Here is a 14,612-nt window from a genome sequence, read left to right on the forward strand (position 1 = left end):
GGAGCTAAAAAATTTGATCACATAGCAGTAGAGAGTGGAAAGATAGATAACAGAGACTGGGAAGGATGAGCAGGGTGGAAGAAGGAGATGAAGCCAAGTGGGTTAAAGTACAGTAAGACAGAAGGTATATATTCAATTTTTGATAGCAGAGTAGGGTGACTATACTTAACAAAAATGTATTGTACTCAGGTGATGAACACCCTAAATACCCTGACTTGATCCGTATGCATTATATACATATAATAAAATGTTTTCATGTACCCTATAAATTTGTACAAATAAAAAATACATTTTTTTAAAAAAGCATTTTTGAGTTTGGCCATGGCTTGATATCCAGGGACATCATCCAAAAAAAAAAAAAATCTCATAGATTTTTGCCTACCTTTGTAAAGTGTCTTGTGAGTCAGCTAGAATTGAAGATGGTCAAAAAATGGGATGCTTGAAAAGACAAAGAGGAATATTATATAATGATAAAAGGATTAGTCCAACAGAAAAATATTGCTATCCTAAATATATATGCACCTAACACTGGAGCTGCCAAATTTATAAAACAATTACTACTAGACGTAATAAATGAGATAGACAGCAACACAATGATAGTGGGGGACTTCAGTACTCCACTGACAGCACTAGACAGGTCATCAAGACAGAAAGTCAGCAAAGAAACAATGATCTTAAACTATACCCTAGAACAAATTGACTTAATAGATATTTACAGAATATTCTACCCAACAACTGCAGAATATACATTCTTTTTTTTTTTTTTTGTCACCCAGGGTGGAATGCAGTGTTGTTATCTCAGCTCACTGCAACCTCCGCCTCCCAGGTTCAAGTGATTCTCCCACCTCAGCTTCCCTAGTAGCTAGGATTACAGGTGTGTGCCACCACGCTTTGCTAATTCTTTTTTGTATTTTTAGTAGAAACAGGGTTTCACCATGTTGGCCAGGCTGGTCTTGAACTCCTGAGCTCAAGTTGTCCACTCCCCTTGGCCTCCCAAAGTGCTGGGATTATGAGTGTGAGTCACTGTTCCTGGCCAGAATATACATTCTTTTCATCAGCACATGGAGCATCCTCCAAGATAGACCATACAATAGGTCACAAAGCAAGTCTCAATACATTTAAGAAAATTGAAATTATATCAAGTATCTTCTTAGACCACAGTGGAATAAAACTGGAAATTAACTACAAAAGGAATGCTCAAAACTATACAAATACATGGAAGATAGATGACCTGCTCTTGAATGACCTTTGGGTCAACAATGAAATCAAGAAGGAAATTTAAAAATTCTTTGAGCTGAACAATAAGAGTAACACAATTTACCAAAACCTCTGGGATATAGTAAAAGCAGTTCTAAGAGGAAAGTTAATTGCATTAAATGCCTACATCAAAAAATCTGAAAGAGTGCAAAAAGAAAATCTAAAGTCACACCTCAAGGAAGTAGAGAAAGAACAAACCAAACTCAAACCCAGCAGAAGAAAAGAAATAACAAAGATCAGAGCAGAACCTAATGAAATTGAAACAAACGAACAAATTCAAGATAAATGAAACAAAAAGTAGGTTCTTTGAAAAGATAAATAAAATTGATAAACCATTAGTGAGATTAGCCAAGAAGACAGAAGATCTAAATAAGCTCAATTAGAAATAAAATGGGAAATATTACAACTGATACCACAAAAATACAAAAGACTATTCCTTTATGTGCAGAAACTAGAAATTTAGAGAAGATGGATAAGTTGCTGGAAATATATAACCTTCCTAGATTAAATCTAGAAGAAATATAAACCCTGAACATACCAATAACAAGTAGCAAGATTAAAACGGTAATAAAAAAAATAAAAAAATAAAAAAACAACCGAGGACCAGGACCAGGCTGAATTCCATCAGATATTCAAAGAAGAATAGTTACCAATCTTACTGAAACTATTTCAAAAGAAATAGCAAGTCCTCCCTAAATCATCCTATGAAATCAGTATCACCCTAATACCAAAACCAGGAAAGGACATAACAATAAAACTATAGACCAATATCCCTGATGACCCAATGCAAAAATCCTCAGCAAAATACTAGCTAACCAAATCCAACAGCATATCAAAAAGAAAATCGACCATGATCAAGTGGGTTTTATACCAGGGATGTGGGAATGGTTTAACATACACAAGTCATTAAATGCGATAGATCACATAAACAGAATTAAAAACAAAAATCATATGATTATCTCAGTAGATACAGAATATGCATTTAACAAAATCCAGCATTCCTTTATCATTAAAACTCTCAGCAAAATTGGCATAGAAGGGACATACCTCAAGGTAATAAAAGACATCTATGACAAACCCACAGCCAACATTATACTGAACAAGGAAAAGTTGAAAGCATTCCCCTTGAGAACTAGAAAAGACAGACAAGAATGCCCACTTTCACCACTTCTGTTCAACATTGTACTGGAAATCCCAGCCAGAAAAATCAGACAACAGAAAGAAATAAAGGGCATGCAAATCAGTAAACAGGAAGTTAAATTGTTGCTGTTCACTGATGATATGACCATATACCTAGAAAACCCTAAAGACTCATCCAAAAAGCTCCTAGATCTGATAAATGAATTCAGTAAAGTTTCAGGATACAAAATCAATATACACAAATCAGTAACACTGGTATGCACCAACAATGACCAAGCAGGGAAACAAATCCAGTCCCTTTTACAATAGCTGCAAAAAAATAAAATACTAAGGAATATACCTAACCAAGGAGGTGAAAGATCTCTACAAGGAAAACTAAAAAACATTGCTAAAATAAATTATCAATGACACAAAAAATAGAAACACATCTCATGTTCATCTATGGGTGGAATCAATATTGTAAAAATGATCATACTGCCAAAAGCAATCTACAAATTCAATGCAATTCCCATCAAAGTGGCATCATCATTCTTCACAGAACTAGAAAAAATAATTCTAAAATTCATATGGAACCAAAAAAGAGCCCACATAGCCAAAGTAAGACTAAGCAAGAAGAACAAATTTGAAGGCATCATGTTACCCAACTTCAAACTATACTACAAGGCTATAGTTATCAAAACAGCATGGTAATGGTGTAAAAAGAGGCATATAGACCAATGGAACAGAATAGAGAACCAAGAAATAAAACTAAATACTTACAATCAACTGATCTTAGACAAAGCAAATGAAAACATAAAGTTGTGAAAGGACAACCTAGTCAACAAATGGTACTCAGATAATTGGCAAGCCACATGTAGAAGAATGAAGCTGGATCCTCATCTCTCAGCACATATAAAAATTAACTCAAGATGGACCAAAGCCTTAAATCTAACACTGGAAAGCCTAAAACTTCTGGAAGATAATACTGGAAAAATCCTTCTAGACATTGGCTTAGGCAAAGAGTTCATGACCAAGAACCCAAAAGTAAATGTAACAACAACAAAAATAAATAACGGAGATCTAATTAAATTAAAAAGCTTCTGCAAAACGAAAGAAATTATCAGCAGAGTAAACAGAAAACCCAAAGAATGGGAGAAAATATTCACGAGATGTGCATTTGACAAAGAACTAATACCCAGAATTTACAAGGAACTCAAAAAAGGCAGCAAGAACAAAACAAATAATGGAATCAAAAGTGGACTAAGGAGATGAATAGACAAGTCTCAAAAGAAGATATACAAATGGCCAACAAACATATGAAAAAAAAGCTCAACATCACTAATAATCAGGGAAATGCAAATCAAATACCACAATGAAATACCACCTTACTCCTGCAAGAATAGTCATAATTTAAAAATCAAAAAATTATAGATGTTGGCTTGGATGTGGTGAAAAGGGAATCATTTTACAAAACTGCTGGTGGGAATGTAAACTCATACAACGACTATGGAAAATAGTATGGAGATTCCTTAAAGGACTAAAAGTAGAACTACCATTTGATCTAACAATCCCACCAATGGGTATATACCCAGAGTAAAAGAAGTCATTATGTGAAAAAAAAAAAAAAAAAAAAAAAACACTTGCACGTGCATGTTTTTAGCAGAACAATTCTCAATTGCAAAAATATGAAGCCAGCCTAAATGCCCATCAACCAACGAGTGGATAAAGAAAATGTGGTATATGGCCAGGCACGGTGGCTCACGCCTGTAATCCCAGCACTTTGGGAGGCCGGGTGAATCACAAGATCAGGAGATTGAGACCATCCTGGCTAACACAGTGAAACCTCACCTCTACTAAAAAATACAAAAAATTAGCTGGGCATGGTGGCAGGCACCTGTAGTCCCAGCTACTCGGGAGGCTGAGGCAGGAGAATGGTGTGAACCTGGGAGGCGGAGCTTGCAGTGAGCCAAGATCGCGCCACTGCACTCCATCCTGGGTGACAGAGCAAGACTCTGTCTCAAAAAAAAAAAAAAAGAAAAAGAAAAAGAAAGAAAGAAAATGTGGTATATATATACCAGGAATACTACTGAGCCATAAAGAGGAACAAAATAATGGCTTTCACGCAACTTGGATGGAGTTGGAGACCATTATTCTAAGTGAAGTAAGTCAGGAATGGAAAACCAAATATCGTATGTTCTCACGTATAAGGAGAAGCTAAGCTATGAGGAAGCAAAAGCATAAGAATGATACAAAGGACTTTGGGGCTTCAGAGGGGAAGAGTGGGAGGGGGTGATGGATAAAAAAACTACATACTATACTGGACACAGTGTACTCTGCTCAGGTGATGAGTGTGCCAAAATCTTAGAAATTACCACTGAAGAACGTATCTATGTAACCAAAAACAACTTTTTCCCCAAAACTATTGCAATAAAAAAATTAAATTAAAAAAAAAGAATGTAATGCTTGAAATCAAAAGTTTTGGAGAGGGAGCAGTGACTACTAATGACAAGGCCCATAGTTTGGTCATGGAAGCTAGAAACCAAAGTGAGAGTGAGAAAAAGAATTTTGAAGGTGATGTAAAAGAATAGAAAAATCAGTTGACTAGATCACTTATGTAGAGGTTGAAATTCCTAAAAATGCAAGCAGCAGAACTAAAAAATAGATATTGAATGAGAAACAAAGTCTTCATGATTGTTGGTAGATGAAAGCTGTAACAATAAATGGTAAAGACGAATACCATCAGCTTTGAAAAAGCTGGGGTTTGGAAAAGGAAGAAAAGATAGTCATGAAACAGCAGTTGGAAACGAAAGTCCATATTTATCCCACCTCCTGACCTTGAAATAATAAGATATGAAAGGAAATGTAGTCTCTCTTTGACGGATTTTCCAGGGAAAAGGATGATGGGGGGACATTGCATTGTTAAGGAAGGACAATACTGAGCCATCACATAGAAGACAGCTCAGCTGCCTGGAGAGTTCTCTAGGCTCATAGCAGACTTTGTATGAAAGAAAAATCTTCATACCATAAGCTATTGAAATATGAGTTCTTGGCTTTTACAGCCTAACCTAATCCATGCTGACTAAAACAGTTATTTATGCTAGGATTGGATGCTGCTATGAAAAAAAAAAAATCTCTAAAACATGTGGCATACACTTAGCGGTTGACCCTACAGGGCATGGGGATTGTGAATGGCCACCCCCCGTGGAGGCTATAAAATGGCAATTAGTCATATGCAGTGGCAAAGCATTTGGTAATATTATTACCTATGAAAATTTATAAGACAGATCTTATGCAAAATAAACTTTTGCACTAAGAGAAAAACTAAAAAACAAAATCAGAGTGTCTGGGGATTGATGTTGTTTGCAATTGGCAAGGTATCATAAAATAGAAAAGGAGACAGTCTCAGAAAATAATAGATAAGTTTGCCATCAGGAATAAAAAGAAATAGAGGTGTACAAAAATTTGAGGACTAGTGGGATTAGAAAAAGAAACAATTCAGCTACAAAAGAATAAACGATAAAACTGAGAATGACTTTTGCGAAACAAAAAAAAGAAGTCTAAACCTCAAGGCAAGGATCTAACCAAGGGTATCGACACCACACCAAGTTAAAACTTGGGAATGGATTAACATGTCTCAGAATAAAGATATAATTTAAAGTAGAGGCCCCATCCAGCCTTTCAACTGGACAAAAATAGTTAAGGAGAAGAGACTAGGTGTATGACTCTGCCACTGAACTTCAACAGATTTACTGGACAAGCAACTGCAAACACAAAAAGAGAGGAAGAGAGAGCATGAGAGCAAATATTCTAGGAATTAAACCTTGAGAAAAACTTGTGGGCATGGAATTGGTACATGGAGCTGTGCAGAATCAAATAGCTGAGGAGCCTATAAAACCTTTGAAAGAAATTCACTGCCAAAGAAAAGCCCTTGAGGACTCAAAGAGATTGTGGCTATTTGAGACATAAAATTACCTTGGTACTTAACACTCCTCAGGCAGGCAATGAACTCAATGAACTAAGAAAACTGCTTATTCCTCAAGAGAGACTTTTCCCCAGTGCCTATTACAGATATGACTAAGTAGCATAAAAGATGAATTGATCCTTCTACAGTGTAGAACCAGGAGTCACCAAGAACAATTGACTGGGATTCTCTCCTCCCAGGAAACAGAAATGAGGCTTAATCAAGGAACATTTCCCACTCCCAGTATAGACATTCCTCATAATGATTGTCCAGCAGCTTGACTAAATTACCACACTTGAGTAACTGTGAGTTTCTGAATTGTCCTTATTCCTTTATATTCTACTGATTATGAAGGGAGAAAATAACTTTTGTCTCCGTATCAAAAGGTGTCCCATTCTTACCTGACTTCCAGGTACTACGCAGACATCTTGGACTTCATGCTGCATGAAGAGTTTGGATAAGACTTTTAGAGGGTTGCTCTTATGGAGGGATTGAATGTAGGATTGGGAAACAAAAGAGGAAAGAATATTTGGTTATCAGAAGAGTAGTCTATGGCCGACTTTACAACTGTTTATCAATACCAATTCCTTTGCCTTTCAGGTATACAAGATAATCTTATTCACTTCCAGAATTAAGATGTGACCTCATGACTTGCTTTGGCTAATTAAATTTGAGCAGAAATGATGTGTGTCACTCCTGAATAGAAGCATTTAATTGTAGGCACTTGATTTTCTAATGTCCTTTGCCTGCCCTGACAATTTTAGAGGCACATATTGGTAGAGATGCCATGCTAAGAGATCAAATGGCAGAACACTGCTCTGTAGAGTCTCCTAGACCCATGGAAGAGTGAAATAAATGAGATGTTTTTTCTGTCTTAAGCCACTGAAATTTCTTTCTTTGTTATGGTAGCATAATTTAGCCAGTCTCAATTAAATCAAGATGAATACCAAAATCTGAATAAATGTGTTTCCCAGTTTTCTAGCTTCTTGTTGTTATTGAACTCATTTACTGAAGAACTGTTATACTTTTAAATAAATTATCTAATAGGTCATGTAACACATTGTAGTTTTAACCTGATAGTATGCAATATGGTACATTATTTTACATCTGGTTAATATTTCCTTAAAAACAAGAGTAATTTCAACCACACTAACAGCAAATTGTTTGATTAAAAATGAACAATTGCATTCTAAATCATTTTGCTAAGTAATGTTCTCCCTCATTAAAAAAAAAAAAAAAAAAATTGTAGCTACTTGGGAGGCTGAGGCAGGAGGATCACTTGAGTCCAGTAATTTGAGGTTGCAGTGAGTGATGACCATGCCACTGCACTCCAGACTGGTACACACAGGGAGACTCTGTCTCAAAAATAAATAAACAAATAGGGAAGAATAACATTTTCAAGTGATTTAAAAAAAAAAAAAACATGCTTGGAACTTCAGTGTCATTAGCATATCGGCATTTCCTTTTAGCATAAACCCATCTATCTTAAACCCCAGGCATTTTACTTGATCTAGGGAGTGAAAAAGTTCTGTAGACCAAGAAAATTACTTAGCTATGAAATATGTGATAAATGCTTCGACAGTTCTGTATTTGCCCCCTAGCTATAAAATACATTTCTTCTCCTCCCCAACTCTGCTGTCACTTTGAAAACCATCCAATAAATTGGTCATACCTATCATAGTTACTTGTAGGCAAGTGAGAGAGAGAGAGTGAGAGAGAGAAATACATAATTTCTTGAATTTAGATCAGAGTACCTTTGCCTGGAACCAATTAATTCTTTAAAGCCACATTAACCCTCTCCAAGGCCAAATAGGAAATGCAAAATATCTTTTTACTGGTGTAAGTATTTGAAACAAACCTCCTGCAAAGTCATTGTTGTCAGAATGTCCTACTGTCAGAAAGGGTAGATTCTGCAGTATCTTGCCAACAAAGAAAATTCTCCATAATATTGTTTACTACAGAAAGCTTAGCTGCCACTGTTTAGCTGAAGCCAAGAACTTTGTCAATTACTCTAGCTTATCCATGAGTCTGTGGGCATAATCAATAGTACATATTCTAGTTATAATAGTTATATTTTTAGGCAAATTACCTATGGGACCTACCAGTAGCTACCTACTAGTACAGGTTTCCAACATCCCCCAGTGGTAAACCAAGAGAGCTCCCAGAAGAAGGGTATTTACACCTTTAAGGACAGACTTATCTTGAAGGCTCACATATGGATCACAAATTGCCAGGCATACATGCGTACACTGGGTCTACTGTGGGCCATACAGAATCACGTCCCAGTCCTTTGATTATGTACTGTCTTGTCCCTGTCTGGATGACTTTTCAGAAGCTGACAGAGCTTTTACAATTTAATTGGTGTTGACACCTTTTGAAGCCATGCCTTGAGGCACTAAGGGTCATTGTCTGCTTTCTCTGTTTCTCTCCAATGCCTCCACTTGGCTACCTCGCAGCCTGTGGTGCCTGGCTGGCCCCTGCACTTTTTATTCATGTTCATACTTGTTCTGGGTCCTGTTACAAGAGCCCTTGTTAAATGCCCAGCAGGCAGCAGTGAATGGAGATTTTGACTATGTGGGATTTGAGGCCTCTGGCAATAATGGAGAATAAACTATAAATATAAATGTATCCCTGTTGTGGACTGTGTTGCTATCACCAAAGATTTATTCCAGAGGACCTCAGACCTAAGTTACTTTCTGTGCATGCTGGAGGCTGTAGGCCTTACAATTAGGTTTCTGCTTTCCATTCTCGGGATTCTCTAACTATGACTTTTCCTCTATCATTATTTCCAATTTGGTATCTTCTTCCTTCTTTTATAAATAATCCCTCATAGCAGTTGTAGGAATATAGTTATGATTCTGACTTGCCTTCCAACTTTGTTATCTCAAAGTTTAAGAACAAAACAAATGGTGAATTCTACATTGTTTTTCAGATTCAGTTCTGCAAAAGAGTGCTTTCCCCCCAAGAGTCATGTTTAACAGGCAACTTAGTGACAGGCTGAGTAACTGTCATCTTTTATAGAGGTTTGCTCAATTTGCTATGTGAAAAAAAAAAATCAAAATTTCCAGTCAATGTTATCAACTACCTATAAAATTGCAGATGATCAAAAAATTACTTATTCACAAGCTCTATTAAAAACATTCTTTCTATGAAAGTATTAAGATCTCTAGAAAGGCTTTTGTTTCCTCTTGCCTGATTGTCAAATTTATATGGTCTATAGTAAATATAATAAACCAGATGTTTATATTTTTTAAAAGTAGATAAGGTATACCAACTTTTATAGTGATTGCTGTTTTAGAAGATAAAATATATTAGAGAGCAAAGTGTATTCTGAAAATATTAGCATGGATGATTTTATAAAATAACATAAATTAAATAAAGCACTAACTTAAGTAGTTCATATTTTTACATAATCCAAATCTACTGACATTTCAGATCATTAGAAGAATCATCATAAACAAAAATATTAATGATTTTAGTAATAATTTTCCAGTGAACTTTATAACTAATTTCCTCCAAACATAAACATATTATGAGAAAATTCACAAGAGACATAATTTCTGTTTGACTATATTGCCAACACAAGATTAAGGTTGAGATCCTTTGTTTTGACAAGAAATAATTAAATTCCCACAAAACTAAAGAGACAGCAAAATAAAAATGAGCCCAAACCATGAGAAAGGATAACTTACCTGGACAAAGAGACATTTGAAGGACAAGTTCATCTTTCCACCTGTGAAAACTCTTACAAATGAAAGACAATCTGCTTTTCTTCCAATACACAAAGGCCAGGGAAAGATGAAACTATTTCTAGTTATACTTGGTAACAAAAGCAACATTAAAAACAATTATGAATTTACTAATAGTGAGGAATAAATAATAGAGTTCATGTGGCTGAAAGTGGAGATGTGACTCTGGTATTTAACTTTCTGCAGTATGTCAGCTATGGAGGACACAGAGAAGAATCGTTGTTAGTCTGTGTCAAGGGCAAGTTTTCTCACTGCCATTTTTGTTAAGTTCTGTGATTTGAGGAAATTACTCAACTCCTCTGCAGTTCAGTCTGTTCATCTGGGAGACAGATGTTGACTTGCCTAGGTTGTTGTAATGTGTCAGTAGATAATAGATATGCCAGAACCTATGATAGGGCAATGAAACTAATGGCTTGTTACAATTTCATTGGATTTTTGTTTTTTTGGTTTTATTTTTGTGGTCTTTGTCTGTTTGCTGCTGTTTTGAGATGTGACACAATAATTTAGCTTTTGTACCACTGAAGGCTTCATATGTTTTGGGATTAAAACTCTAAAACATTTTCTATAGCTGGTATGTCCTTCTGGAAGATCTGAAGAAAATCACTGGGACACCCAACAGAAAACCGTAATTCTGGGTTGGACTTTACGAGTACGTATTATGGGGGAAGTAATTTTAGGCATTACTTCAGAGGGATAACTATAAACCCTTGTTATGAAAAAGCCTACATGAAAAGGAAAGGAATCTCCAGAGAAGAAAAAAAGCTTAAAAATGCCAGGTATGCAATTATGAATAATGAAATACTTATAGCTTGATATTGAAAGAAACATACCATATCTGGAAAAATAGAATGACATATAAATAAATCAAACCAATAGGACTCTCTGATGTAGTCTCAACTCCAGGATAAATAGCAATGTGGTGCCATTTATATATCCATTTATCATATTCCTTTCACTGCCTATTTCCAGGTCTTGTAGCTGGGGATGTTTAAAGGAATAAAATATATTTTATGTCCTTAAGCTTATGCCCTAGTAAGCACCTCCCTCCTATTCACCTAAACTGAATCCCATATAGGAATCTATCAAAATAACTATAGCACTTCACTGACTTTATTTGCTTATCGATGAGCCTCCTCACTAGATTGTCACATCCATGAAGAGCAGAGGATGTGTTTTATACATTTCACCTCTCAAGCATTTTCACAGATCCTAGTATATAGCGAGAATTCAATAAATGCATATGAAATGAATATTAATGAATTAATTGGTGAACGATAAATTAATGGAGAATTAAAGATGACCCCACAGTTACTACTTTGAAGTACTCACAGAATGGGACTACATCATAATTTTTCGGATGTCATTCCCTGATAACACCAAAATGACCTTCCCTGGTTATATACCACAACGTAAATACTTTATTTTTTTACATATACTTGTTTGTTCCTTGTCTGAAGGTTACAGGAGGCTTGTCACTCCTGTTCTCCACCCTATCTCCAGTACCTTGCCAAGTGTCAATCATGTAGAAAGAACTAAAGCAATGTGTTTTAAATCAATTAACGGACTGACTTACAGAAAACAAAAATCTGAGAGCATACTTCAGAAGAAGAATAAGAAGGAACTGGATTGTGGGTGTGTATAATTTGAGATAAAAGCATCAAAACTAAGTGAAGATACCCCGCAAGTTGCTGTGAGATTTGTTCTCAAACCAAAAAGAGGTTAGGGTTGGAGTCGTGGGTGTATAGAACTGGGTGTCATCTCTTCAGTTAGGTTCAGGGCCTAACACACAGTAGACATTAAATAAGTGTTTGTTGAAAAGTTGCTGAAGGCAGAAATTCTTGAGAGAAAGGGATCAAGAGAACACAAGAAGGAAATGATTTATCCCACACTGTCACATTTTCTTTTATTACTGTAAAAAACAAAAGTCCAGATTAATAATACAGAAAAAACTAAATATACAGGAAAGTTGAAAGTTTGCCTTCCATAATAATTGAATTAAGCTACATTTGTACATACAGTATATGTAACCAATCTTTGTTTAAAAAATATGGTCAAGCTACTAGTTACATTTTAAGTAATCACTGATTATAAGAAAAGCCTTGGTTAAATTTATTAAAACAACCGTTTAGTTGTGATTGTTTAACTGTATTAATATAGAGACCATCAGAATTCAAAGCATTGGAACTGGCTTATGTTATTCTTTCAGAGAAAGATCACTCTTCTCTGATGCCTTTACAAATGGTTAAAATGAGAAATGTCTTTTCATTTCACTTTTGTAATATTACACTTGAAGATTATCCAATCATAGAAAAAGAAGGATAGTAAGATATTGCCTTATCTAATGTCTTTATTTTACAGAAGAGACATTGAAGCCAGGAGGAAAATGATCATTACTATTTTTTCAGTGTACTTTCTGTTGTTGAAAAATGAAAATCAAATGGTTCAATAGATTTTCCCTTTTGCTTCAGTTGCTAAAAAACCTTAGAGCAAAGTCCACATATGGTTCTTCAAAACCTCTGGCATAGTACTTTCTTGATGAACTCTCGCCTATTTTTTTTTTTTTTTTGGTAAAAATTTGTATCCCAAGTTGTTATTTAATCAATAAGCCACTTCAATCCATTTCAAAAGAAGACCAGATACTTAAAGAGAATTTTAAAGTAGCAATTACTTGTAAAATAACTGCAGTTGCTCTTGATTTTTAGAACAGGTTTTTCTTTTTCTTTGGGAATAGAGCCAGCAAGATATTAAACATCACAATGTCTTTTAGTGACTGATATAGATAATAGGCATAATTTTTTTTTTTTTTTTTGAGACGGAGTCTCCCTCTGTCGCCCAGGCTGGAGTGCAGTGGTGCGATCTCGGCTCATGCTGCCTCCGCCTCCTGGGTTCATGCCTTTCTCCTGCCTCAGCCTCCCAAGTAGCTGGGACCACAGGCACCCGCCACCACGCCCAGCTAATTTTTTGTATTTTTAGTAGAGACGGGTTTCACAGTGTTAGCCAGGATGGTCTCGATTCCCTGACCTCATGATCAGCTCGTCTCGGCCTCCCATCGTGCTGGGATTACAGGCATAAGCCACCGTGCCCGGCCAGGCATAAAAATTTTACTCCAGAATAAGTTACTATAATGTGTTCATCTAATGGAGGCCATGCTCTGAAAAAAAAAAAAAAAAAAAAAAAACTCTCCAAAATAACCAAGAACTATTCCAAACCGTGTGTGTGTGTGTGTGTGTGTGTGTGCTTTAGGAAAACAGCAGCAATGATCGTACTACCTCAACAAAGTCAGAACATCAGCTGGGGAACATCCAAGTTATTCTCAGTGTCATAAATGAACTGAGTTTGGCCTTGAAGTAACTAAATAGTCTATGGTTGTCCATTAGAAGAGGAGACACAAGAACATTCTTTCCTGACAAATCGGCATCATTCAATGTACCTCAAACATCCCGAAATCTATCAACAACATAGATGAAGGTGCAATGTCCAGCTTCGTCTTTTACAACCCTTTTGCCAAACTTCTCTGACCCAGTTTCCTTAACTATATAATGGAAATAATAATAGTATCTACTTCATAGAATTTCATGAAGCGTTAATAAATGACAGCCTCAATACGGTAGTTACTAATTAACATTATTCTTTATTAAGCATCAATTATGTGTGAGGTACTGAAGTTACTGAAATTTAATAGCCAGAATAGTATCAGTCATGGTCTTTGACTTAAAAAAATAATAATGAACACCCCAAAAAATCCCATTTGTTATATACAGGAAGATGAGACTTCTGATTTTAAAAAAATAATAAATTTAATGTAATGTCACTTATTTTATGAAAATAGAGCTTTAGAAATACAGATTTAGAGAAGTTAATGCCTCACACTGGGCTACAGTAGTACAGCGGTCTTCTCAGGAAAGTGGAACTTAATCTGAATATTATTGATAATATCCAGCTATTGTTTCATGAGTATTCATTATTTGCTGGCTGTCATTTTTTTTTAATTTTCAAGAAGGCACTTTATTCAAACTGAAGTTCTATTAGTACTATGATAAATAAATCTTTTTTCATTTAGTAGACATAGAATAAAAGATATTTTATTCTTCTACACACATTTAAATTTGTAAAGTTTCATGATTGAAAACATGATACTACTCTGCATTTCCAACTTTTAATTCTAATGATATGCTTGTTTAAATAGCCAACATTTCTGAGGGTAAATTATATTTTGTCATTAAAAAGATCACATTGTGTAATTATCATGCTTCCCATAATGATGTTCAGACAACCTATGGCACTAGAGCAGGATGGGGAATTTGACATACCTACAGGAACTATCTCCAGACAAGAAGGTGTCCACAGTGTGTTGCTAAAATTTCAGTCACAATTCATTCATATGACAAATGGCTGTTGAATAACTAATGTTCTAGGACACAGGTATTAATAAAACTAAATCTGATCTCATGGGGTTACATTTCAGTGAGAAATAACATCAAATAAATGTGTGTGTGTGTGTGTGTGTGTGTGTGTGTGTGTGTGTG

The 14,612-nt window shown here is 35.5% G+C and overlaps 1 long non-coding RNA gene across 1 annotated transcript in view; it reads right to left on the reverse strand.

The window, feature by feature from the left end:
* Nucleotides 1-380: 380 nt before the first annotated feature.
* Nucleotides 381-14,612, reverse strand: part of LOC134731970 (uncharacterized) — a 76,118-nt gene continuing 61,886 nt past the window's right edge. Inside the window, exons 2-3 of the long non-coding RNA XR_010114728.1 lie at nt 6,739-6,816; nt 381-438 (exon numbers count right to left, since the gene is read on the reverse strand). This is a non-coding gene — a long non-coding RNA (uncharacterized lncRNA). The remainder of the gene's footprint in view (nt 439-6,738; nt 6,817-14,612) is intronic.

The sequence above is a fragment of the Symphalangus syndactylus genome, chromosome 19 (genome assembly GCF_028878055.3).
Source record: "Symphalangus syndactylus isolate Jambi chromosome 19, NHGRI_mSymSyn1-v2.1_pri, whole genome shotgun sequence".
Lineage (NCBI taxonomy): Eukaryota > Metazoa > Chordata > Mammalia > Primates > Hylobatidae > Symphalangus > Symphalangus syndactylus.